The sequence below is a fragment of the Salvelinus alpinus genome, chromosome 24 (genome assembly GCF_045679555.1).
Source record: "Salvelinus alpinus chromosome 24, SLU_Salpinus.1, whole genome shotgun sequence".
In the NCBI taxonomy this organism is placed as follows: Eukaryota; Metazoa; Chordata; class Actinopteri; order Salmoniformes; family Salmonidae; genus Salvelinus; species Salvelinus alpinus.
Window position 1 is genome coordinate 2,852,543 of NC_092109.1, and position 26,786 is coordinate 2,879,328.

Genomic DNA, 26,786 nt, shown 5'->3' on the forward strand with positions numbered 1-26,786 from the left:
AATAATGGATTTAATGGTGCTCGGTGGGATATTCCAAGTTTCTGATATTTTTTGTAACCCATCGCTGATCTGTACTTCTCCACAACTTTGTCCCTGACCTGTTTGGAAAGTTCCTTGGTCTTCATGGTGCCGCTTGCTTGGTGGTGCCCCTTGCTTAGTGGTGTTGCAGACTCTGGGGCCATTCAGAACAGGTGTATATATACTGAGATCATGTGACAGATCATGTGACACTTAGATTGCACACAAGTGGACTTTATTTAACTAATTATATAACTTCTGAAGGTAAATGGTTGCACCAGATCTTATTTAGGGGCTTCATAGCAAATGCAATACATATGCACGTACTGCTTTTCAGTTTTTTATTTTGTCCATTTTTCTTTTAAACATGTTAGTTTTATTTCACTTCACCAATTTGGACTATTTTGTGTATGTCCATTGCATGAAATCCAAATAAAAATATATTTAAATTACATGTTGTAATGCAACAAAATAGGAAAAACGCCAACGGGGATGAATACTTTTACAAGGCGCTATATGCTGAAGGTACTGAGGAGGACTGAGGATTGTTACGAATCCTCTTGAGGAACACCTGATGCTGCGCTGATTTCTCTTTCCTGGATGCTCTCCTGCCCAAACTGTCCTGTTATGTGTTTCACCACCTCTGTACCTCCTTACCCCAAATAGAGTTGCCCGTGATCATAGATCTAGGATTGTTCCCAATCCCAATTTTAACTCCATCTCCCTCTTTGTCTCTCTCTCCTCCACACTCCACACAAACAGGCCCACAATCCTTTTTAGATTATTGGTGTAATGATGCTCTTATTTGGTTGCATGTGTGAACTGTTGTTACTTCTATTGTCAATTATGATGTTAATGTTGTTACCAATTTTAATGTATTTTATGTACAAATGTATGGTTTTTCTTCATTTAGATTTCAGGGAGAATTTCACTATACATTTACAGCTTTACCAACTTAATACTGTAATTTGCTTTACAGTAGAGATGCTATGATATACTGTATTTCACAATACTATTTTCCTCACTGTAAAACATTACAGTATCTCTGGAAACTTACAGCAGGTATGTGTAATGTGTTTTTACAGTACAACTATTTTACAAGGAAAATAGTACTGTAAAATATATTACAGCATCTCTGCTGTAACGCAAAATTGCAGTATTAAACTGGCAACTCTGATTTTACAGTGTACTTCACTAATCTTGAAGATACTGACCCTGATCTCTCTTTCGATGAACATATTAAGAATATTTCAAGGACATATTTTTTCCATCTTCGTAACATTGCAAAAATCTGAAACTTTTGGTCCAAACATTATGCAGAAAAGCTAATCCATGCTTTTGTCACTTCTAGATTAGACTATGGCAATGCTCTCCTCTTTGGCTACCCGGATAAAGCACAAAATAAACTTCAGTTAGTGCTAAACATGGATGCTATAATCCTGACTAGAACCCCCCCAAGAAACAACATTACTCCAGTGCTAGCCTTTCTACATTGGCATCCAGTTCAGGTTAGGGCCGATTTCAAGGTTCTACAGTCACAAGACACAAGCCTCCTTACTGTCCCTAGAATTTCTAAGCAAACAGCTGGAGGCAGGGCTTTCACTCTAATGGAGCTCCATTTTTACTTTTATTTAACTAGGCAAGTCAGTTAAGAACAAATTCTTATTTACAATGACAACCCACTGTTCCCCTGTAGGCCAACTGCCTTGTTCAGGGGTAGAACGACCGACTTTTACCTTGTCAGCTCAGGGATTCGATCCAGAGACCTTTCGGTTACAGGCGCAACGCTCTAACCACTAGGCTACCTGCCGCACTCATTCATTTATGGAATTATCCGCTTATCCATGTGAGAGATGTAGACTCGGTCTCGACCTTTAAGTCCTTACTGAAGACTCATCTCTTCAGTAGGTCCTATGATTGAGTGTAGTCTGGCCCAGGAGTGTGAAGGTGAACAGCCTGGCACTGGAGCGACAAACTACCATTGCTGTCTCTACCTGGCCGGTTCCCCTCTCTCCACTTGGATTATCTGCCTCTAGCCCTATTATGGTGGCTGAGTCACTGGCTTACTGGTGCTCTTCCATGCCATCCCTAGGAGGGATGCGTCACTTGAGTGGGTTGAGTCACATACTCAAATCAAACAAATCAAATTTTATTAGTCACATACACATGGTTAGCAGATGTTAATGCGAGTGTAGCGAAATGCTTGTGCTTCTAGTTCCGACAATGCAGTAATAACCAACAAGTAATCTAACCTAACAATTCCACAACAACTACCTTACACACACACACAAGTCTAAAGGGATGGAATAAGAATATGTACATAAAGATATATGAATGAGTGGTGGTACAGAACGGCATGGCAGATGCAGTAGATGGTATAGAGTACGGTATATACATATGAGATGAGTACTGTAGGGTATGTAAACATAAAGTGGCATAGTTTAAAGTGGCTAGTGGTACATGTATTACATAAAGATGGCAAGATGCAGTAGATGATATAGAGTACAGTATATACATATGAGATGGGTAATGTAGGGTATGTAAACATTATATTAAGTGGCATTGTTTAAAGTGGCTAGTGGTACATTTTTACATAATTTCCATCAATTCCCATTTTTAAAGTGGCTGGAGTTGAGTCAGTATGTTGGCAGCGGCCGCTAAATGTTAGTGGTGGCTGTTTAACAGTCTGATGGCCTTGAGATAGAAGCTGTTTTTCAGTCTCTCGGTCCCTGCTTTGATGCACCGGTACTGACCTCGCCTTCTGGATGATAGCGGGGTGAACAGGCAGTGGCTTGGGTGGTTGTTGTCCTTGATGATCTTTATGGCCTTCCTGTGACATCGGGTGGTGTAGGTGTCCTGGAGGGCAGGTAGTTTGCCCCCGGTGATGCGTTCTGCAGACCTCACTACCCTCTGGAGAGCCTTACGGTTGTGGGCGGAGCAGTTGCCGTACCAGGCGGTGATACAGCCCGACAGGATGCTCTCGATTGTGCATCTGTAGAAGTTTGTGAGTGCTTTTGGTGACAACCCGAATTTCTTCAGCCTCCTGAGGTTGAAGAGGCGCTGCTGCGCCTTCTTCACAACGCTGTCTGTGTGGGTGGACCAATTCAGTTTGTCCGTGATGTGTACACCGAGGAACTTAAAACTTTCCACCTTCTCCACTACTGACCCATCGATGTGGATAGGGGGGTGCTCCCTCTGCTGTTTCCTGAAGTCCACAATCATCTCCTTTGTTTTGTTGACGTTGAGTGTGAGGTTATTTTCCTGACACCACACTCCGAGGGCCCTCACCTCCTCCCTGTAGGCCGTCTCGTCGTTGTTGGTAATCAAGCCTACCACTGTAGTGTCATCCGCAAACTTGATGATTGAGTTGGAGGCGTGCATGGCCACGCAGTCGTGGGTGAACAGGGAGTACAGGAGAGGGCTCAGAACGCACCCTTGTGGGGCCCCAGTGTTGAGGATCAGCGGGGTGGAGATGTTGTTACCTACCCTCACCACCTGGGGGCGGCCCGTCAGGAAGTCCAGGACCCAGTTGCACAGGGCGGGGTCGAGACCCAGGGTCTCGAGCTTGATGACGAGTTTGGAGGGTACTATGGTGTTAAATGCTGAGCTGTAATCGATGAACAGCATTCTCACATGGGTATTCCTCTTGTCCAGATGGGTTAGGGCAGTGTGCAGTGTGGTTGCGATTGCGTTGTCTGTGGACCTATTGGGTCGGTAAGCAAATTGGAGTGGGTCTAGGGTGTCCGGTAGGGTGGAGGTGATATGGTCCTTGACTAGTCTCTCAAAGCACTTCATGATGACGGAAGTGAGTGCTACGGGGCGGTAGTCGTTTAGCTCAGTTACCTTAGCTTTCTTGGGAACAGGAACAATGGTGGCCCTCTTGAAGCATGTGGGAACAGCAGACTGGGATAAGGATTGATTGAATATGTCCGTAAACACACCAGCCAGCTGGTCTGCGCATGCTCTGAGGACGCGGCTGGGAATGCCGTCTGGGCCTGCAGCCTTGCGAGGGTTAACACGTTTAAATGTTTTACTCACCTCGGCTGCAGTGAAGGAGAGCCCGCAGGTTTTGGTAGGGGGCCGTGTCAGTGGCACTGTATTGTCCTCAAAGCGGGCAAAAAAGTTGTTTAGCCTGTCTGGGAGCAAGACATCCTGGTCCGCGACGGGGCTGGTTTTCCTTTTGTAATCCGTGATTGACTGTAGACCCTGCCACATACCTCTTGTGTCTGAGCTGTTGAATTGCGACTCGATTTTGTCTCTGTACTGGGACTTAGCCTGTTTGATTGCCTTGCGGAGAGAATAGCTACACTGTTTGTATTCGGTCATGCTTCCGGTCACCTTGCCCTGGTTAAAAGCAGTGGTTCGCGCTTTCAGTTTCACGCGAATGCTGCCGTCAATCCACGGTTTCTGGTTTGGGAATGTTTTAATCGTTGCTGTGGGTACGACATCGTCAATGCACTTCCTAATGAACTCGCTCACCGAATCAGCATATTCGTCAATATTGTTGTTGGACGCGATGCGGAACATATTCCAATCCGCGTGATCGAAGCAGTCTTGAAGCGTGGATTCAGATTGGTCGGACCAGCGTTGAACAGACCTGAGCGCGGGAGCTTGTTGTTTGAGTTTCTGTTTGTAGGCTGGAATCAACAAAATGGAGTCGTGGTCAGCTTTTCTGAAAGGGGGGCGGGGGAGGGCCTTATTTCCTCTCAAACTGTGGCAAATCTTTATTTGGCATGTAACTCTATTTACTCGAGCAGAATAACCAGGAAGATGTTTCTTTGATATTTTACATGCAATTAAGGTAATATTGTGAACAGATAGTCCTCTCACTAGATTATATGTTTTTGTAATTCAATCCTCTTTGATTGTGAATACCAGATCTATCTTTGCTTGGCTGTTCCTGGTTATTCTGGTGTGCCATTGAACCATTTGTCAAAAATGAGTTGTCATGACTGCTTTAAGCTTATTTCCCCTGGTTTGAAGTCACCAAAAACCAGCCATTCGGACTTGGATTTAAAAGATTTAAGTACTTCTTTTAATTTGACATTATATTGTACATCCCATGCAGGGGATTATAAACAACTAGAATGAATACATTTATTTGTGAAGACATCAAAACTATGAAATAACTCATATGGAATCATGAAGTAAGCAAAAAAAAGTGTTAAACAAATATATTTTATATTTGAGATTATTCAAAGTAGCCACCCTTTGCCTTGATGACAGCTCTCACACTCTTTGCTTTCTCTCAACCAGCTTCACCTGGAATGCTTTTCCAACAGTCCTGAAGGAGTTCCCACATATGCTGAGCACTTGTTGGCTGCTTTTCCTTCACTCTGCAGTCCAACTCATCCCAAACCATCTCAATTGGGTTGAGGTCGGGTGATTGTGGAGGCCAGGTCATCTGATGCAGCACTCCATCACTATTCTTCTTGGTCAAATAGCCCTGGCCTCCACAATCACCTGACCTCAACTCAATTGAGATGGTTTGGGATATGTGGGAACTCCTTCAAGACTGTTGGAAAAGCATTCCAGGTGAAGCTGGTTGAGAGAATGCCAAGAGTGTGCAAAGCTGTCATCAAGGCAAAGGTGGCTACTTTGAAGAATCTCAAATATAAAATATATTCTGATTTGTTTAACACTTTTTTGCTTTCTAAATGATTCCATATGTGTTATTTCATAGTTTATGTCTTCACTACTATTCTACAATGTAGAAAACAGTAAAAATAAAGAAAAACCCTTGAATGAGTAGGTGTGTCCAAACTTTTGACTGATACTGTATATCAAAATGTTAGCAACAGTAATAAGGAAAAAATGGAGGGACGGATTCTAGATTTGAATCGTAAGGGTGCAAATTCCTCTCAAGGATGAAGCGTTCCACTAAATAAAGGAACAGCCATGTCATCAGATTGGTCGAGTATCCAATTAGCATATCAATAGACAGTAAATAAATGAAAGTAATGTTTTCCTCCTATCGATGGCACTGAGGTGGTACGGGTGTAATGTGATGTATAAGATTGTATAACATGGATCTGGAGCCATTTTATCTGCCTTTAACAGAGCAAACTTTGCCAAATAATCGCATAGAAATATCAATCATTATTTCAATAATGACACAGTGTGGCTGATGAAAAGACTAAGAGAGTCAATTTAATAAAAACACTCACTTGCTTTTTAGATAGTGAATTTCAACACTACTAAGCCACAGTAGACCAAATTGCATTCGCCACAGACAAAACACTCCCTGTGGTGCAATACAGTGCTTTTGTTGATAGTATACAGGATGGGTAAGGGTTAGGGTTAGATGGAGACTGCAGAGACAACCCCAGACCTGACTGACCTATCGATGAAATAATAATACAATGCACCAGGTGGAAAAACCCCTGCAAAAATCTATTTAGATGAAAATCCATTTAGATTTTTTTTCTATCATTTGATTAGTTGTGATTAGCTTCCTTTTTCTGGGAAAGGTATGTTTTTTAGTTGCCGTCCAGATTTCAAGACACATCTGTTTTGCTAAGCTTAATTGGCCAGGGTGTTAATGAATGCCATGCATGGGAATCAAAGGTAAAGTGTTATTGGACGTTAATTGACTGACTTGAACAGGAACATATGTTCCTCGTTTGTTAGTCGGAGACGGTTTTGTCTAGGGAATTGTGATGTGTGTGTGGCAAAGGATTAACGGAAAAAGTGCATCACACATACCCAGAAAGCGTATAGACATGGGAGTCCTTCATAAGATCACGGAGTCATCTTGGGGGATTGTGGTGCTGGGGGGGGGATTTTTACGACAGCTCGTAGTCAATGGAAAGACGGAGAAGGATGCTATGCATTAATTCAGTGATATTTTATGTCCAGGGATAATAAATCATTTTGAATGGGAACTCCAGAGACTTGAGAAGTCAAGGAAGACATGGAGGCAAAAAATGAAGGAAAGAGTCAAGGCCAAAGAAAGGGAGCAGTTACCTGCATCTCTGTCATTGTCTCGGAGCCCTCGGTATATACAGTTTGTTCATGGCCTTCTTATAATAACCACACAATGTCATAGGGCGATTGACCAGTGGGAAGAGAAACTGTGGAAGATATTTTTACAGTTTCCCTTATGTCCGCATACAATTTAAAGTGCAATGGCACCAACACGGTACCATGTGGTATGCCAGGTGTATAAGATGTATTTTCTTATGCACACTCACACACGACATAACAGCCCTCCACTGTCCCGCATCCGCGTCAGACACCACTCCCGAGCCCCTTAAAAAAACTGTTGGCAGAGAGACTGGGCCTTGTTAAAACTTTACGAGCCTAACACCCTTCTGCCATAGGCTGGCTGTGGCAGCACTCCTGCTCCACGACAATTTATCACGTACCGCCAGTGCCTGTTTTTTGTGTAACCAAACACTTCCTCTATTTCCTCGCCGTCGGCCCCTCAGAACTCTTTTGTTTTGTGGGGTCAGGGGTTAAACAAAGGCAGAGGAGTGACTCGAAAGGCTCAGGTAAAACAGCTGGACGAAGTAGCGGGCCCCCAAGGACCGCAGCAGGGTCTTAAGCCAGGGGGGCTTTTTAAAGGTGTCTGGGAGCGGAGGAGACTGGGGCCGATAAGAGAGGTTGTAAAAGGAATGGACGGGGAGTGTGAAACATCCCACTGAATTTAATTTGGATGTATCTCAGTGCTACTACGGCTGTTGGCTCCGTTTACATAGCAACGTATATCACATACAAGCTGACTTGGCTAAATGTTGAAGGTTTTATTTGGTGTCAAGTGCCTGGCTACTGGAACTAGACATGTTTCCGATCTGACAAGTGCTTTCATAAAGCCCAGTCCTCAGAGTTAAGTAGATTGTCAGCTGTAGTGATTACATCTCCTTGCAAAGTGATGGTACATGACCTGGTATAGTAGCAAAATTAAATTCCTATATCATACAATTCTACCACAGTAGGGATTTACGATGGACCATTTTAGAAGGATGGTAATTCAATAAGGGAGGATTTCCTGGCATTGGGCTTTGCTTGACATTTGGGCAACTGTTAAATGTATATAACTCATTAGCTAACCACAACTGCCAGTTTGGCAAGCTATACATGACCAGTCATGAGATGAGAGGCCTCCCAGGAATTGGTTAAACATAGACATATTTGTCAAGAAAAGATAAGTAGCATTCACAGTTGGCCTAAGCTCCAGGGGTAACACACTATTTGATAGTTTCAGACATACGTTAAATTAGCAACACTGCCTTGGTAATCGACTGGCGATCTAACATCCCCTTCTCCAATCTCTGACAAAATAGGAAGGTTTTGCTTCAGAGTCAAGACGTGGGGGTGAGGAGGTTGGGAGTCGTGGAAGTAGGTGAGGGAGGGGGGGGCGTCAGGCAAGACATAAATGCATCAACAAGCATTTTAATTGGCTGGGAGTGAATGACTTCTGTGTGTTTCCCTGAATGGCCCTTCCGCTCTACTCGGTCTTTAATGTTCCTCCTCCCACCCTGTAAAAAGGCCCAGGCAAGGGAAGTGATTACGCCAGGTCTGCTGCTGTCAGACACACAAACAGACAAAAATGCACAAGCATGGTCACAAGGGGATCAGTGATATGGTTCTCCATCAATACACCAGGCCTCTAGACATCCGTGTCCTACCCTAAACCTAGCATTCAACAGAGTGTGTGTGTGTGTGTGTGTGTCTGGGTAGGAGTGTGTGCTTGGCAAAACTGCTGTATCCCTTGTACAGTGAAAAACAGCCCTTAGGGCAGGCCCTGGAAGTGTACTGCTGCTGCTGCAGCCATATACTACCAATCTCAACCCCATCAATGGGAGGTTCCCGGCCTGTATAGTGATCAGTTTGTGCTCTCAAGTGGATTTACAAACTCCACACACAGTGTGTCCAGCCAAGGACATAACGCACCAAATCAGTTCACCTTAATCGTCAAACACCATTTTCCCATCTCCTTCAGTCTCTCTTAACCCATTGAGAAGTAAACTAATCGAATCCCCCAATTCATTTCTTCATATCGTTGCACACGTATGGTGGCGGTGGGGGTGGAGGTGCATGTTTGCCGCTGTGTGTGATAGCCACAGCCTTTACTGTGTTGAAGAAGACCAAGGGGGTTGTAATGGTTGCGGTTTTTGTGTCGGAGGCGGGTCAGAGGTCTAGCATCGGCTCTAATTCCCCCAGCTCAAGTAAATAGGATCCCAAGAGAAAGAGCCACACGCTGGGGCACTCTATAGTCCAGAGCCCCCGTCCTTGGGGGATTGTCTCTAGGCAACCGGAGAATTGGATTGTTACTTTTTTCCTGAATTGTTTTTCCAGGTATTTCTCAATTTTTTTGTTGGGGTTTTGTATTGGGTTCTTAGTTGTGCGTGACCTCTTAGTGCTAGGTGTCAGAAATACGTACAATTATATGAAACGTCTTTAAAATGTTGTGGATTTAAACAATTTTGTTTGATGACAACTCCGCAGAAGAATTAGCTCCACAAACTGGTCTACATATTGTGCACACGGGGCGATGTGAGAGTTATTTAAGATACTCTTCAAAGAGGTAGGAGGGCAGGGAATTTGCTATCCTGACTTTAGGGGTAAGCTTGTTCCACCATTGGGGTGCCAGGAAAGAGAAGAGCTTTGATTGGGCTGAGTTGGAGCTGCCCTCCTATAGGGGTGGGAGGGCCAAGAGTCCAGATGTGGCAGAACGGAATGCCCGGGTTGGGATGTAGGGTTTGAGCATAGGCTGAAGGTAAGGAGGTGCAGTTCCTCTTGCTGCTCCAGGGTCTTGAAGATGATGCGAGCTTCGACTGGAAGGCAGTGGAATATGCGGAGGAGCGCAGTGACGTGATACCTTAGGAAGGTTGAACACCAGGCAGGCTGTGGAATTCTGGAAAAGTTGCAGGGGTTTGATGGCACAAGCGGAGAGCCCAGCCCACAGAGATTTGCAGTAGTCTAAACAGGAGATAACAAGTGCCTGGATTAGGACCAGCGCAGCTTCCTGTGTGAGGAAAGGTCATACTCTACAGATGTTGTAGAACATGAACCTGCAGGAGAGAAAAGTGAGAGCACTGACTGGTTAGGGTCAGGAAGATCGTTCGGAGGGAAATAACAAGTAAGTTGGTCAGAGACAGCACGTTCAATTGTTTTGGAAGGAAAAGAAAGGGATACCCGTCTGTGGTTTTTGTAGTTTCTTGAGGAGGGGAGCTAATCTGGCCATCTTGAAGTCAGAGGGGACGCAGGCAATGGTCAAGGATAACTTGGTGAGGGAAGTGAGGAATTGGAAAAGGTCTCCAGAGATGGTCTGGAGAAGGGAGAGGGGGGTTGAGTGGGAAGGTTGTTAGGGGGCCAGACATCACTAGTCACAGGATTTCATCTGGAGAGAGAGGGGAGAATAAGGTCAAGGTGAAGTGGGACCAGTGGACACAGTAGGCTGAGTAAAAGAGAAGCGGATGTCATCGTTTTTTTCAAAGTGGTTGACAAAGTCATCCGCACTGAGGGTGGAGGGAAGGGTAGGCGGTGGAGGATTAAGGAGGGAGGAGAAAGTGGAGAAGAGTTTCCAGGGTTGGAGGCGGAAGCTTGAGATGTAGAATGGTAGAAAGAGGCTTTACGAGCGGATACAGAGGAAGAAAACGTAAAGAGGAGAAAGTGGATGGAAGATACTGTAGGTCCTCCGGAAGTTTAGATTTCCCTCCATTTCCGCTCAGCCCTAATTTCCGCTCAGACCGCAGCCCTGTTTTGCATGCAGAGAGTCACTCAGCCACAGAGCAGGAGGGGAAGGTCAGGGCAGCTGGGAGGAAGGGGGACAGTGAGAGTTAAAGGATGCAGGACGGGAAGAGAGTCGGGTCAAAACGGCAGATTCAGGAGAGAGGAGGGAGAAGGATTTAGCAGAAGGAAGTGAGGATAGTATAGAAGAGGAGAGAGTAGGGGGAGAGAGGGATAGAAGAGGAGAGAGTAGGGGGAGAGAGAGAGCGAAGATTGCATTAGCGCATGACCACCTGGGTAGGGGCTGAGTGGGTAGGGTTGGAGGAGAGATGGAGTGAAAAGGAAACAAAGTTCTGATCAGAGACATGACGGGGGATTGCAGTGAGATTAGTAGGCGAACAGCCTCTAGTGAAGATGAGGTCAAGCATATTGCCTGCCTTGTGAGTGGGAGGTGACGGGGAAAGGGTGAAGTCAAGAGGAAAAGAGATAGAAAGAGGTGGAAAGAAATGAATTGAAGTCCAGCGTCGGGAAGTTAAAGTCACCCAGTATGATGAGTGGTGAGCCATCAACAGGAAATTAGCTTATCAAGGTGTTAAATTCATTAAGGAACTCTCTAAGGGCACCTGGTGGCATTATTCATCTCATATGTATATACTGTATTCTATACTATTCTTCGGTATCTTAGTCACTTAATGTTTACATATCTGGCATTACTCATCTCATATGTATATACGGTATTCTATACTATCTTAGTCCGTTCCGCTCTGACAACGCTCGTCCATATGTTTATAGTCTTAATTCATACCTACTTAGATTTGTGTGTATTGGGCATATGTTGTGTAATTTGTTGAATATTACTGCACTGTCGAAGCTAGAAGCACAAACATTTCGCTACACCTGCAATAACATCTGCTAATTACGTGTATGTGACCAATACAATTTGATTTGGTGGGCGTTAGAGGACAACAAAGAGAAAAATGAGTAGCCCTGTGCCACCACCGCGACAACAAGATGCTCTCGGACTATGAGAGAACACATAGTCAAATAACGAGAGAGCAGCTGGAGTAGCAGTCTCCATCAGCGCCAAAAAGTGTAGGGACAACATAGGTTGAGATGAAATTGCCTTATTGACCGCAGATCAGCAGTTCCAAACACTTCCATAGACTAAGATTTCCACATGCGCGTAGTCTACACTAAATTAAAAGGGTTGGAGTCAGGGGGTGGGGTGTGTCTGTAAAACCTACAGGGAAGAGGGGCGAACTGTGATGGGAAACAAAGCCACAAAAGAGGGTCAGCAGAACGTCTTTGTTACGGCAACAGTCTTCATTATGGTGACAACACCACCGCTTGACAATATTGCCGCATACAGCTGCCGCAGAAAAAACATAGGAGACTGAAGTACGAGCACTAAATGCCTAACGTAATTGAAAGACACACCTCTCAGCACTGACTGCTGAGGTGAACAAAACACACCTTACAATACAATTCGCCCCAGCACTGGGGGACAAGTAAGGCTCCTTAAATAGTCAGGGAAGACAGGTAAGGCCACTCCCTCTTAAAAACCCAACAGTTACCAAGGGCTATTACACAAATCGGCCTGAAACTTATCCAAGTCCACAACGAGTCACAAGTACTGAGCAATCAGACAGTTCAAACAGCAATGATTAACTAGGCTACTAGGTAAAAGACAGCACTTAAATTTAAGTGCATTAACAAGACAATACCAACAGCTTGAACTTGCTGTTCTTGTAAGAGTTGATCCCCTTCCAAACTATAGATGTCTTTGCCCTGCTCCCAAAAGCAAAGTTCCTCAGCTGCTCACTCCAGTAAGATGGGGAAGCAGAGCAGGCAGTGCCCCCCCCGTTTCCCCCTAAGATCCAGAAAGTATAGCTCAATGGAGTGTTCTCCATAACAAAGCAGTCATCTTCGCCATGCAAAGGAGAAAAAAAATGCCCCTCAGAATCCTAAAAAGGGCTTAGGGAGTTTCCCAATGAGCCCTGGAAACCTGTTCTCCTGTAGAATGGTCGAGCGGACATGGTTTGGGTTCCCCTGCCTTGTTGAACAGAGTAGCAGAGGAGGGGGGGGGGCAAAAAAAAGTGCCTCTCCTCCATTTTCTCATGTCACAAAAGTGAGCTGAGGTACAGAGAATAGAGTTTTGCATACTCTCAGCCGCAAAGGCTGCATCCTAGGTTGTCCGCTCCTTCCTACCTTCCTTAGGAGAATTAGAGGTGTTAGAGCCAAAACAAAATCATACAAAGCAAGACTACACTAAGGTCCAAGGGAGCGGCGTAGGCAGTCAGTGTGTTGGTATGGGACAAAGGCTCGGTTCTACCTTGCTATCGCAAGGTCTAGAAATAGAAGTTCAGAATTATTTTACAGAATTTGTGTATCTTTTTTATAATGTAAAGGAAAGTTTTATTGAAATATTTTTTTAAGGAGGGGTGCATTTAGCGGTAGGGGTTGTGAATATTTGTTCCTGTGTCTTAATGTTGTCTTCTCTCTTCTTGTGCCTTATCCAAAACTAATTCTGGTCAAAATGCTGTAAATACTTTGATGTGCAAATCAAGTCTTTCAATTTAAATGGCTTAAAATATTAGAAACAAGTTGTGCCTCTCCTGCTATTTAATCTCTCCTCAGACTAATATTATTCTGTTTGTCCTGTGGGTACCTTTGCCACTGTTCCACCCCTTGTGTGTTGCGCTGTCATGGCGATGATGCCTTCCACATTCTTAAAATAAAGTGGTGATCCTGACTAACCTAAGACAGGGAATTTTTACTAGGATTAAATGTCAGGAATTGTGATAAACTGAGTTTAAATGTATTTGGCTAAGGTGTATGCAAACTTCCGATTTCAACTGTACATACAGTCCCAGTCAAAAGTTTGGACACACCTACTCATTCAAGGGCTTTTATTTATTTTTACAATATTCTACATTGTAAAAACAAATTGTGAAGACATCAAAACTATGAAATAACTCATATGGAATCATGAAGTAAGCAAAAAAGTGATAAACAAATGTATTTTATATTTGAGATTATTCAAAGTAGCCACCCTTTGCCTGGATGACACTCATGGCATTCTCTCAGCCAGCTTCATAAGGAATGCTTTTCCAACAGTCTTGAAGGAGTTCCAACATATGATGAGCACTTCTTGGCTGCTTTTCCTTCACTCTGTGGTCCAACTCATCTCAAACCATATCAATTGGGTTGAGGTCGGGTGATTGTGAAGGTCAGGTCATCTGATGCAGCACTTCATCACTCTGCTTCTTGGTCAAATAGCCCTTACCCAGCCTGGAGGTGTGTTGGGTCATTGTTCAGTTGAAAAACAAATGATAGTCCCACTAAGCGCAAACCAGATGGGATGGCGTATGAATGCAGAATGCTGTGGTGGCCATGCTGGTTAAGTGTGCCTTAAATTCTAAATAAAACACTGACAGTCTCACCAGCAAAGCACCCCCACACCACCTCCTCCATGCTTCACGGTTGGAACCACACATGCGGAGATCATCCATTCACCTACTCTGCGTCTCACAAAGACACGGCGGTTGGAACCAAAAATCTCAAATTTGGACTCGTCAGACCAAAGGACAGATATCCAAAGGTCTAATGTCCATTACTCGTGTTTCTTGGCCCAAAAAAGTATCTTCTTATTATTGATTCCTTTAGTAGTGCTTTCTTTGCAGCAAATTGACCATGAAGGCCTGATTCATGCAGTCTCCTCTGAACAGTTGATGTTGAGATGTGTCTGCATTTATTAGGCATGAAATCTGAGGTGCAGATAACTCTAATGAACTTATCCTCTGCAGCAGAGGTAACTCTGGGTCTTCCTTTCCTGTGGCGGTCCTCATGAGAGCCAGTTTCATCACAGCGCTTGGGTTTTTGCGACTGCACTTGAATAACCTTTCAAAGTTCTTGGAATTTTCCGGATTGACTAACCTTTATGTCTTAGGCCGCATGTGCTGCACCAGAACCAAATCACATACACATGGTTAGCAGATGTTATTGCGAGTGTAGCGAAATGCTTGTGCTTCTAGAACCGACAGTAGAGAAGTATCTAACAGGTAATATCTAACAATTCCACAACAAAACATAATACACACAATCTATTAAAGGGATGGGATAAGAATGTATAAGTATAAAATATATGGATGAGCAGTGACAGAGCGGCTAAGATGCAATAGGTAGTAAAGAATAGATAGTGAAGGATACAGTATACATAATATACATATGAGATGAGTAATGCGAGATATGTAAACATTCTTAAAGTGGCATTATTAAAGTGACTAGTGTTCCATTTATTAAAGTGGCCAATGATATCAAATCCGTAGGTAGGTAGCCGCCTCTCTGTGCTAGTGGTGGCTGTTAAACAATCGGATGGCCTTGAGATCGAAAGCTGTTTTTCAATCTTTCTGTCCCAGCTTTGATGCACCTGTGCTGACCTCGCCTTCTGGATGGAAGCGGGGTGAACAGGCAGTGGCTTGGGTGGTTATTGTCCTTGATTATCCTTTTGGCCTTCCTGTGACATCGGGTGTTGTAGGTGACCTGGAGGGCAGGTAGTTTGCCCCCGGTGATGCATTGTGCAGACCGCACTACCCTCCTGAAAGCCTTGCAGTTGTGGGCGGTGCAGTTGCCGTACCAGGCAGTGATACTGCCCGACAGGATGCTCTGTAAAAGTTTGAGGGTTTTCGGTGACAAGCCAAACATTTTTCAGCCTCCTGTGGTTGAAGAGGTGCTGTTGCGCCTTCTTCGTCACACTGTCTGTGTGGGTGGACTATTTCAGATGGTCAGAGGAACTTAAAACTTTCCACCTTCTCCACTGCTGTCCCTTCGATGTGGATAGGGGGGTGCTCCCTCTGCTGTTTCCTGAAGTCCACGATCATCTCTTTTGTTTTGCTGACATTGAGTGAGAGGTTATTTTCCTGACACCACACTCCGAGGGCCCTCACCTCCTCCCTGTAGGCTGTCTCGTCGTTGTTGCTAATCACGCCTACCACTGTTGTGCCGTCTGCAAACTTGATGATTGAGTTGGAGGTGTGCATGGCCACTCAGTCATGGGTGAACAGGGAGTGCAGGAGGGGGCTGAGCAGGCACCCTTGTGGAGCCCCAGTGTTGAGGATCAGCGAAGTGGAGATGTTGCTTCCTTTCTTCAACACCTGGGGGCAGCCCGTCAGGAAGTCCAGGACCCAATTGCTCAGGGCAGGGTTGAGACCCAGGGCCTCAAGCTTGATGATGAGCTTGGAGGGTACTATGGTGTTGAATGCTGAGCTATAGTCAATGAACAGCATTCTTAGATAGGTATTCCTCTTGTCCAGATGGGATACGGCAGTGTACAGTGCGACGGCATCGTCTGTGGGCTTATTGGGGTGGTAAGCAAATTCAAGTGGGTCTAGGGTGACAGGTAAGGTGGAGGTGATATGATCCTTGACTAGTCTCTCAAAGCACTTCATGATGACAGAAGTGAGTGCTACGGGGAGATAGTCATTTAGTTCAGTTACCTTTGCATTCTTGGGTACAGGAACAATGGTGGCCATCTTGAAGCACGTGGGGACAGCAGACTGGAATAGGGAGAGAATGAATATGTCCGTAAAGACATCAGCCAGCTGGTCTGTGCATGCTCTGAGGAAGCGGTTAGGGATTCCGTTTATGCCGGAAGCATTGCGAGGGTTAACATGTTTAAATGTCTTACTCAAGTCGGCCACGGAGAAGGAGAGCCCACAGTCCTTGGTAGCAGGCCGTGTCGGTGGCACTGTATTATCCTCAAAGCGGGCAAAGAAGGTGTTTAGTTTGTCTGGAAGCAAGATGTCGGTGTCCACAACGTGGCTTGTTTTTCTTTTGTAGTCCGTGATTGTCTGTAGACCCTGCCACATACGTGTTGTGTCTTAGCCGTTGAATTGCGACTCCACTTTGTCTCGATACTGACATTTAGCTTTTTTGATTGCCTTGCGGAAGGGGATGACTACTCTTTTTGTATTCTGCCATATTCCTAATTGCTTTGCCATGGTTAAATGTGGTGGTAGGCGCTTTCAGTTTTGTGTGAATGCTGCCACGCTTTCTGGTTAGGGTAGGTTTTAACAGTCACAGTGGGTACAACATCTCCTATACACTTACTCAAATCAACGTTTCTGCCGATAGGAAGGGAGGAGCCAAATGGAGTCATGGTCAGGTTTGCCGAAAGGAGGGCGGGGGAGGGCCTTGTATGCATCGCGGAAGTTAGAGAAACAATGGTTGAGTGTTTTGCCAGCACGTGTGCAACAGTCGACATGCTGATAGAATTTAGGCAGCCTTTTCCTCAAATTTTCTTTGTTAAAATCCCCATCTACAATAAATGCAGCCTCAAGATATATGGTTTCTAGTTTGCATAAAATCCAGTTAAGTTCCTTGAGGGCCGTCGTGGTATCGGCTTGAGGGGGATATACATGGCTGTGACAATAGCCAAAGAGAATTCGCTTGGGAGATAATACGGTCGGCATTTGATTGTGAGGAATTCTAGTTCAGGTGAACAAAAGGACTTGAGTGCCTGTATGTTGTTACAATTACACCATGAGTCGTTAATCATGAAACATACACCCCTGCCCTTCTTCTTCCCAAATATATGTTCATTCCTGTCGGCACACTGAGAATCCAGGTGGCTGTACCGACTCCGACAGTATATCCCGAGAGAGCCATGTTTCCGTGAAACAGAGTATGTTACAATCCCTGATGTCTCTCTGGAAAGCAACCCTTGCCCTGATTTCGGCAACTTTGTTATCTAGAGACTGGACATTAGCGAGTAATGTACTCGGAAGCGGTGGGTGGTGTGCGTGCCTCCGAAGTCTGACTAGAAGACTGCTCTGACACCCTCTGCTTCGGCGGCGTTGTTTTCGGTCTGCTTCTGGAATCAGTTCAAATGCCCTGGGTGGTGCGGACAAAGGATCCGCTTCGGGAAGGTCGTAGTGCTGGTAAGTTGACGCCTACCAATAGGTAGGCAGGTACCCTAGTGGTTAGAGCTTTGGGCCAGTAACCGAAAGGTTGCTCATTCGAATTCCCTTGCAGACAAGGTAAAAATCTGTTGTTCTGCCCGAGCAAGGCAGTTAACCCACTGTTTACCTGGTGCCGAAGATGTGGATGTCAATTATAGCAGCCCCTCGCACCTCTCTGATTCAGAGGGGTTGGGTTAAATGCAGAAGACACATTTCAGTTGAATGTATTCAGTTGTGCTACTGACTAGGTATCCCCCTTTCCCTTTCCCAATAGTTCTTCCCTGCTGTATGTAATAACACTTAAGATTTTCTGGGCTAACAACGTAAGAAATAATACATAAAAAAAACAAAATCATTCAAAGTTTCCTAAGGACTCGAAGAGAGGCAGCCCTCTCTGTCGGCGGCATTTCTATTTACTGCATGTTCTTGTCTGCTTTATCATGGTTTGAACGATGTGCATAATTCCGGTCCATATAATACAATATAATGCAATACAGTAATACTTTTCACACTCAAAAAGATTTGCCTACTGGAGCTCGTTTAATTTATTCACCCAAGAAAGCATTTATTTTCCCATAACAAAGGGGTTGAATAAATATTGACTCAAGACATTTCAGCTATTCATTTTTAATTCATTTGTAAAATTGTCAAAAAACATAATTTCCCTTTGACATTGTGTGGTATTTTGTGTAGGCCAGTGACAAAAGATCAAAATGTAATACATTTTAAATTAAGGCTGTAAATGTGGAAAAAATCAATGGATGTGAATGCTTTCTGAAGGGGCTGTAGAAGCCTAGCGGGCAGCCTCTCTCTCCCGTGTGACAAGAGGTCGGGAATAATGGCAGTGTATGTCGTGCTCTCGTGTCACCAAAGGCTGGGTCAGTGTGTGTGTGTGTGTGTGTGTGTGTGTGTGTGTGTGGAGATGATAGCCAAGCCCCCCCAGTCATTGGCAGTATAAACAATGTTTCTCAACATGAGCGAGTGTCGAGAGAGACAGACACAGGAGGAAATGTCAAACTGCTTCACACACACCGCTTTCATCCCCCTCACTGCCTCCCTGTTATCTGGAGTGAGCACAGTCAGTGTGTGTGGTTTATTATACCTCCTGTAGATGGCGATAGCACTCAGGGACTAGACTAGCATAGAGAAGTGTTCACTTTGTACTGATGCTGGTTATAGAATAGTGTGTGGAGACTCCACACTCCACTGGCTTCCAGTAGAAGCTTGGATCCACTACAAGAGCATGGTACTTGCCTACAGAGCAGCAAGAGGAACTGCCCCTCCCTACCTTCAGGGTATGCTCAAACCCTACACCCCAAGACCTCTGGTCTCGTGGCCCTCCCACCCTTACAGGGTGGCTGCTCCTGATCCTGCTTCGCTGTCCTGGCACGACAATAGTGGAACCAGCTTTACCCTGAAACTAGGACAGCAGAGTCCTTCCCATCTTCCGAAAACATCTGAAACCCTACCTCTTCAAAGAGTATTTTAAAAATCCCACAGCACCAGCCCGTTGCACCCCCTCCTCACACTGCCCCCATGAAAATAATAATAAAATAAAACAAAAAGGTTTTGTGAACTAACACTCGCACTTAACTTTTTTCCCCCTTACTAGCACTGACTGCTGATAGCTACTTTATTGAGGACAAATGTACTTGATATGACTGAGATATGTGGTTGTCCCACCTAGCTATTATAAATGAATGTAAGTCGCTCTGAATAAGCGCGTCTGCTAAATGACTAAAATGTAAATGGGGCCTCTGTACATGTGTAAAATGTGAGAACTTTTGAGTTTGAAAGTAATCTAACCACCTCTCTTGCTGTAACTGTCAAGCTAGCATAATAGTAGCTGTTGAGTTAAGTCACGTGAGCCATCAGACTTAGAAATTCTCTTGATGAACTATAGTAATTTTATACAAACTTCCATAGGTGTATAGGCTACTTTGTTTTGTCATCAAAATACATCATGCATCTTCATTTGTTGCATCATTGTTGTACTGTTTTCAATAGGTCACCAGAAGATGCAGACAGATCCCAGAACAGCCTGTTTGCATGGGGGACCATCCTGGCCTATACCCGGTCTTCCATCTATTCATTGCAGAACGCAATGATTATCTACAGGGCAGACTATAGGCCTCTGCATCTCAGAGGCCAAACACAATACATTCTTCATAAATTATCCTCAGTGATTTACATAACATAATAAACAGATCGTAAACAAGGTTATAATGAAAGTCAAAATCATGGCATGTAAGTATATTTCAAATGATTGTTTTACATGTGCTCAAGCTCTGGAAGGCTATGAGCTCTGGAAGGCTATGAGAGGAAAACAGATCATGGTGAAAGTGGGTGTAAGCTAAACCTAATCGGGGAGAGACAATGGGTTCGTCAATGGTCAGTGTGGATTTGGTGCCTTGTCTGCAGAAAGAAATGGACTGTAACGGCAGCCTTCCCTCTCTTCATGAGAAGAGGAGGTGTAGCAGGGATCGGACCAAGACGCAGCGTAGCTCGTGTTCAACATGATTTTAATTACGTAAATACTGAACACTAAACAAATACAAAATAACAAATGTGGCTTACCGATACAGTCCTTTCTGGTGCAGACAAAACACAAAGACAGGAAACAACCACCCACAAATCCCCAACACAAAACAAGCCACCTATATATGATTCTCAATCAGGGACAACGATTGACAGCTGCCTCTGATTGAGAACCATATTAGGCCGAACACAGAAACAGACAAACTAGACACACAACATAGAATGCCCACCCAGCTCACATCTCGACCAACACTAAAACAAGCAAAACACACAAGAACATTGGTCAGAACGTGACATGGACAGACAAACAAAATATGAGATGCAATACATCTAAATCAGTCATATCCATACCGTAATTTGTTAGACACCCTTTACATATTCACTGCCCTCTTACACAATACCTTTTGACTTATAGAATGTGGTGACATAAAAATTGTTATTCAGTAAATTACAAAGATTTGGCTGTCCAAGAGGGTTGGGGTTGGGTAGCCACCACCACATTAAATATTGATAAGTTGGTTAATTACATAAATAATGAACTAAGTGACTACAACGGTAAATCATCAGGTTATCAAAGAAGCATTGATGATGCTGCTGCTGCTAAAACATATCTAACGTTAGCTAGCTAGCCAGCTATGCTGCTAGCGAATGAATGTTTGTCTAAATTACACACTAAATTACACAGTGACCTGGAAATATGATGACATTGCTAAAATAGGCAAATAAATTGTAGGAAATAACTATGCCATCATTATTATGTCATCACATTTACTTTAGAGAGATGTTACCATTAGCTAGCCAAGTTCATCCAAAATAGCTAGCAATGCTAACATTAGCTAGCTAAAATGTAATGCAGTGCCCTCAATCTCAACTAGCTAGTCAATCTGACAACATCACAATGATGACAAAAGGTTTTCCTATTAATTATATGCCTCCCGTCATTGTGATTCCAAACCACACTTTTGACAATCTTCATCAGCGCCAATCGCGAGAAGAACTTTCAGTTGGGCATCAGTCTTCTGAAGAACGTTCAAATGAAATGTGTAACCCATGAATAGCATGTCCTTTACTTTAAATAATAGAAGAATAACTATCTAGACACTTAGTTCTTCAATGGTTGCTGTCGCTGCCAGGTACAAGATGGATGGGATGGAGGATCAAGTTGCTGGCAAATCAACGTGTGTGTATAGCCTGATTTGCAATGCAGTCAAAACGCAAAGTGAACTTTTCTCGCCAAATCAGGTTGTTTGGATGGAAAAAAGTGCAAAGAAACATTTGCTGCCTTGCAGCCAGTGATGGCACAATTTATCTTGCTTTCGCTCATTTCTTTCAAGTAGGAAGTAAATCCAGAAATACTAATATAACAGATGAACAATCATTGGTCTATAATAATCCGACTGCCGTGTGACGTTATGCGACGGGCCAAAAACGCCACCCACCTGATCACACTGATATTCCAGGCATTTTTTTCAAACAGCTCCTACACAAAAAGGGTGTAATCATAATTTTAAAGTGGGGGAACAGGAGAGAGCCTAGCCACCAGCTAGAGTGTGTGTGTGTGATGAGGGGGGGGGGGGTCTTGGTCCTTAAACTCTCCAAAAACCGTTTGTGCGGCATTACAAACGACAAGAGGGGAGTGTGTGTGTGTGCTTTAGAACAAACGTACCTGTCCACACTGAAGGGGAAGCAGAACTTGGGGACTGTCTGAAGAGTTTCCTGTGGAGGGAGGGAGGGAGGGATCATGTATACATCTAAAGGGGCCTATACTTTAATTCTAAGTAATAACTGCGCCACACCATATAACAGGGCATGGGCCGGAGAAACGAGAGACAGGTGAAGGCAGAGGGGAGAGAGGGAGGAGAAGGAATGTATCTGTTGAGGTGTAAATGGGGAGAAAGAGAAGGAGAGACAGAGGAAGAGGTGGAGACAGAGACATTGATAGAGAGTGGGTCGATCAATGACGATCGCACCGGCGATAAAAGAAAATAAGGGGGGGGAAAGAAAAATGTGTGTGTGACTGAGTAGTGTTAACGGGGTGGGGAGAGAGAGAGGAGCTGCCCCAACATATGGGCAACGGTGAAATGGGAGCGAGCGGCGGGATCCAAGGGGACCAGCGGGGAACAGGTATGGTGGGGTGGGTGGGGGATACTGGAAAGCCCGGGGGGGGGATCAGCATGGCGCAAATGGCGAGGGGGAGAGCGGATAGAAGACTGGCAGGCAAGGGCTTTGCCTTGCCTCCATCTCTCTCCGCTGCGACCCTCCAACACAAACTAAGGGGAAACTAACAAAGACAGACGGGGGGGGGGGGAGAATGAGAGAGAGAGAGAGAGAGAAGCAAAAAAATAAAAGAGAAATTGAGGTGGAGTAACAGAGATATGTGGAAAAAAAGAGGGGAAAGGAAGATAAGGTGGAATGGTAGAGGGAGTCGGGAATGGAGAAAAAAAAGAGTGAGAGAGACAGAAACATAGTGGCCAGGAGAGCTCAGATGAGGAACTAGCAACAACAATGGCAGGTAGCCTAGTGGTTAGAGCGTTAGGCCAGTAAACGAAAGGTTGGTGGATCAAATCCCCGAGCTGACAAGGTTAAATCTGTCGTTCTGTCCCTGAACAAGGCAGTTATGTGGAACCCACTGTTCCTAGGCCGTCATTATAAATAAGAATTTGTTCTTAACTAGCTTGCCCGGTTAAATAAAAAATAACAGCTCAGGCCAACCCTCTACTAGCTGGAGCCTATATTTGTGGAAGGTATAGGAGAGAGTCATGCCCAGCCACAGAGTTCCCTGATGGGTTACCACAGACATGTTGAGGCCCTGGTGGAACGAGCAGGAGGGACACACCAGAGAGCATCAAGCCTGCAGTCCCCTAGGATATCAACCCTAACGTGGACTCAGCCAATGACTAGTCGCCATGGCAGCAGATGGGGGTGGCGCTTGGTGGGTGAGGCACTGGGTCTCCGACTTTGGATACATGGTGGGGCAATTGGTGGTTCAGGTGTGGTAAAAAAACACTATCTCAAAACACGGTGTGAGATCACAAAAAGGATAGGAGGGATTAGCGTTCACGTCACAGGTGTGAATATAGTTCAAGAGAGGCCACTGGTGCTCCTTTATTTAACTAGGCAAGTCAGTTAAGAACAAATTCTTATTTACAATGATGGTCTACACTGGCCAAACCCGGACGATGCAGGGCCAACAATGCGTCGCCCTATGGGACTTCCAATCACGGCCGGTTGTGATACAGCCTGGATTCGAACCAGGGTGTATGTGACGCCTCTAGCTGTGCCTTAAACTGCTGCGCCACTAGAGTCCAACTTAATTGTTGTCATGACAGACAAAAATTACACACACCTTATGAGGAAGTCAATTCTGGCACACACAAACCACGGTGTATTAGTAAATTAAATTGACCTTTGACTCGTATTCACTCTATGATTAACCAGTCCATAAGCAATGGCATAACCTGACCTGTCTCAGAGTAGGGTAGACCAGCACTCCACCTGTTCATATATATATATATACACTGCTCAAAAAAATAAAGGGAACACTTAAACAACACAATGTAACTCCAAGTCAATCACACTTCTGTGAAATCAAACTGTCCACTTAGGAAGCAACACTGATTGACAATAAATTGCACATGCTGTTGTGCAAATGGAATAGACAAAAGGTGGAAATTATAGGCAATTAGCAAGACACCCCCAATAAAGGAGTGCTTCTGCAGGTGGTGACCACAGACCACTTCTCAGTTCCTATGCTTCCTGGCTGATGTTTTGGTCACTTGAATGCTGGCGGTGCTTTCACTCTAGTGGTAGCATGAGACGGAGTCTACAACCCACACAAGTGGCTCAGGTAGTGCAGCTCATCCAGGATGGCACATCAATGCAAGCTGTGGCAAGAAGGTTTGCTGTTTCTGTCAGCGTAGTGTCCAGAGCATGGAGGCGCTACCAGGAGACAGGCCAGTACATCAGGAGACGTGGAGGAGGCCGTAGGAGGGCAACAACCCAGCAGCAGGACCGCTACCTCCGCCTTTGTGCAAGGAGGAGCACTGCCAGAGCCCTGCAAAATGACCTCCAGCAGGCCACAAATGTGCATGTGTCAGCATATGGTCTCACAAGGGGTCTGAGGATCTCATCTCGATACCTAATGGCAGTCAGGCTACCTCTGGCGAGCACATGGAGGGCTGTGCGCAGTCAGGTTTGTAGGCCTCCTTGCTCGCACACACTTTTTCAGTTCTTCCCATTAATTTTCTATAGGATTGAGGTCAGGGCTTTGTGATGGCCACTCCAATACCTTGACTTTGTTATCCTTAAGCCATTTTGCCACAACTTTGGAAGTATGCTTGGGGTCATTGTCCATTTGGAAGACCCATTTGCGGCCAAGCTTTAACTTTAACTTCCTGACTGATGTCTTGAGATGTTGCTTCAATATATCCAAGTAATTTTCCAACCTCATGATGCCATCTATTTTGTGAAGTACACCAGTCCCTCCTGCAGCAAAGCACCCCCACCACATGATGCTGCCACCCACATGCTTCACGGTTGGGATGATGTTCTTTTCCTTGCAAGCCTCCCCCTTTATCCTCCAAACATAACAATGGTCATTATGGCCAAACAGTTCTATTTTTGTTTCATCAGACCAGAGGATATTTCTCCAAAAAGTACGATCTTTGTCCCCATGTGCAGTTGCAAACCGTAGTCTGGCTTTTTGATGGCGGTTTTGGAGCAGTGGCTTCTTCCTTGCTGAGCGGCCTTTCAGGTTATGTTGATATAGGACTTGTTTAACTGTGGATATAGATACTTGTACCTGTTTCCTCCAGCATCTTCACAAGGTCCTTTGCTGTTCTGGGATTTATTCGCACATTTCGCACCAAAGTACGTTCATCTCTAGGAGACAGAATGCATCTCCTTCCTGAGCGATATGATGGCTGCGTGGTCCCATGGTGTTTATACTTGCATACTATTGTTTCTACAGATGAATGTGGTACCTTCAGGCGTTTGAAAATTGCTCCCAAAGATGAACCAGACTTGTGGAGGTCTACAATTTGTTTTCTGAGGTCTTGGCTGATTTCTTTTGATTTTCCCATGATGTCAAGCAAAGACACACTGAGTTTGAAGGTAGGCCTTGAAATACATTCACAGGTACACCTTCAATTGACTCAAATTATGTCAATTAGCCTTTCAGAAGCTTCTAAAGCCATGACATAATTTTCTGGAATTTTCCAATCTGTTTAAAGGCACAGTCAACTTACTGTATGAACTTCTGACCCACTGGAATTGTGATACAGTGAATTATAAGTGAAATAATCTATCTGTAAACAATTGTTGGAAAGAATTGTTGTGTCATGCACAAAATAGATGTCCTAACCGACTTGCCAAAACTATAGTTTGTTAGCAAGACATTTGTGGAGTGGTTGAAAATCGAGATTTAATGACTCCAACCTAAGTGTATGTAAACTTCTGACTTCAACTGTAGCAAGCAAGGGATAAGAACTTTGCCAGACCGCTCTAAACGTTCCGTTGCCATTCTAACGACTGAGTCGCGTCCATAGATACAGAACAAAAAGACTGAACTACTGGGTCACGTCTCTGGCAACCAAACCGATAAAACGAACGAACAGCCGGCTTAGGTAGCAACCCTAGATTTGTGTCGGGACTATATTTTGTGGAAGGATGAAATAGAATGAATAAATTCATCAAATACATATTTTATGAAAATATGTCAATCATTATTTGAATATGTTGGTAGCCCTTGTATAAAGTGATAATGCACTCGAAGCAGGTGTTTGGAGGATATATTGGCCCGGTTTGACTGCCCTTGACTAACAACACCTGTGCCAAAATGTGACGCACCGGCTCAATCTTATGTAGCAAAACTAGAAAGTGTAGAGACTCAGAGCTAGAAAATGGTATAGCATACACTACAGTTGAGGAACAATGGGAAGGTAATTATGTTTTGAACGTTGATAAACGTGTAACCCCACTTTTGAGAAAATGGCCTTTGAATATTTTGGTACACCTACTAGAGAGAGCTCTTCTTTGTCTGCACCCATTCAGCATCGTTCACCCCCTCTTAAGCTAAAGCCCCACCCGTCTCTTTAAGGATTCGCATGTGAGGCTATGTACTAAACAACCAAAGATTTCAAGACTAAAGTTTGGTTTATACTACGGGTGTGTTTGTAAATTTAATCTGGAGTGCCGGAGTGTGCTCTGGGCGTTCGTAAACTCAGAGCATTGTTAGATTGTCTGTTTGTAAATTCAGTGTGTTTCGCTCTCGGAGCGTTCAGAGCGCACACTTGACTCCCTGGCAGAGGAGTAGGGTTGATCTGAGCGTTCTGACCTAACAGCAGCAGTCAAGCACCCAAGCTAACGTTTACTAGATTGCTTGCAACTTCCAGACACCAAAGAGAGAACAGCTCACTCTGACCATTTTTTTTTGGCAGTTTTTATGTTATACAGAGCGTTGCTGACTGCAACTGATTTCAAAACTCGGTCTTCCAGAAAGTGGAGAGCAACACTTATGCAGTTCTACTATGTGATATCTTTCAAAAAAGCCATGTTAGAAAGGATTACCTACACATACAAACCAGCTCGTGTTATAGC

General features: G+C 44.5%; 1 long non-coding RNA gene across 1 annotated transcript in view; it reads right to left on the bottom strand.

Moving 5' to 3' along the window:
• Positions 1–26,786, bottom strand: part of LOC139552011 (uncharacterized) — a 76,423-nt gene that overhangs the window by 22,787 nt on the left and 26,850 nt on the right. The window contains exon 2 of the long non-coding RNA XR_011670365.1: positions 21,856–21,905. This is a non-coding gene — a long non-coding RNA (uncharacterized lncRNA). The remainder of the gene's footprint in view (positions 1–21,855; positions 21,906–26,786) is intronic.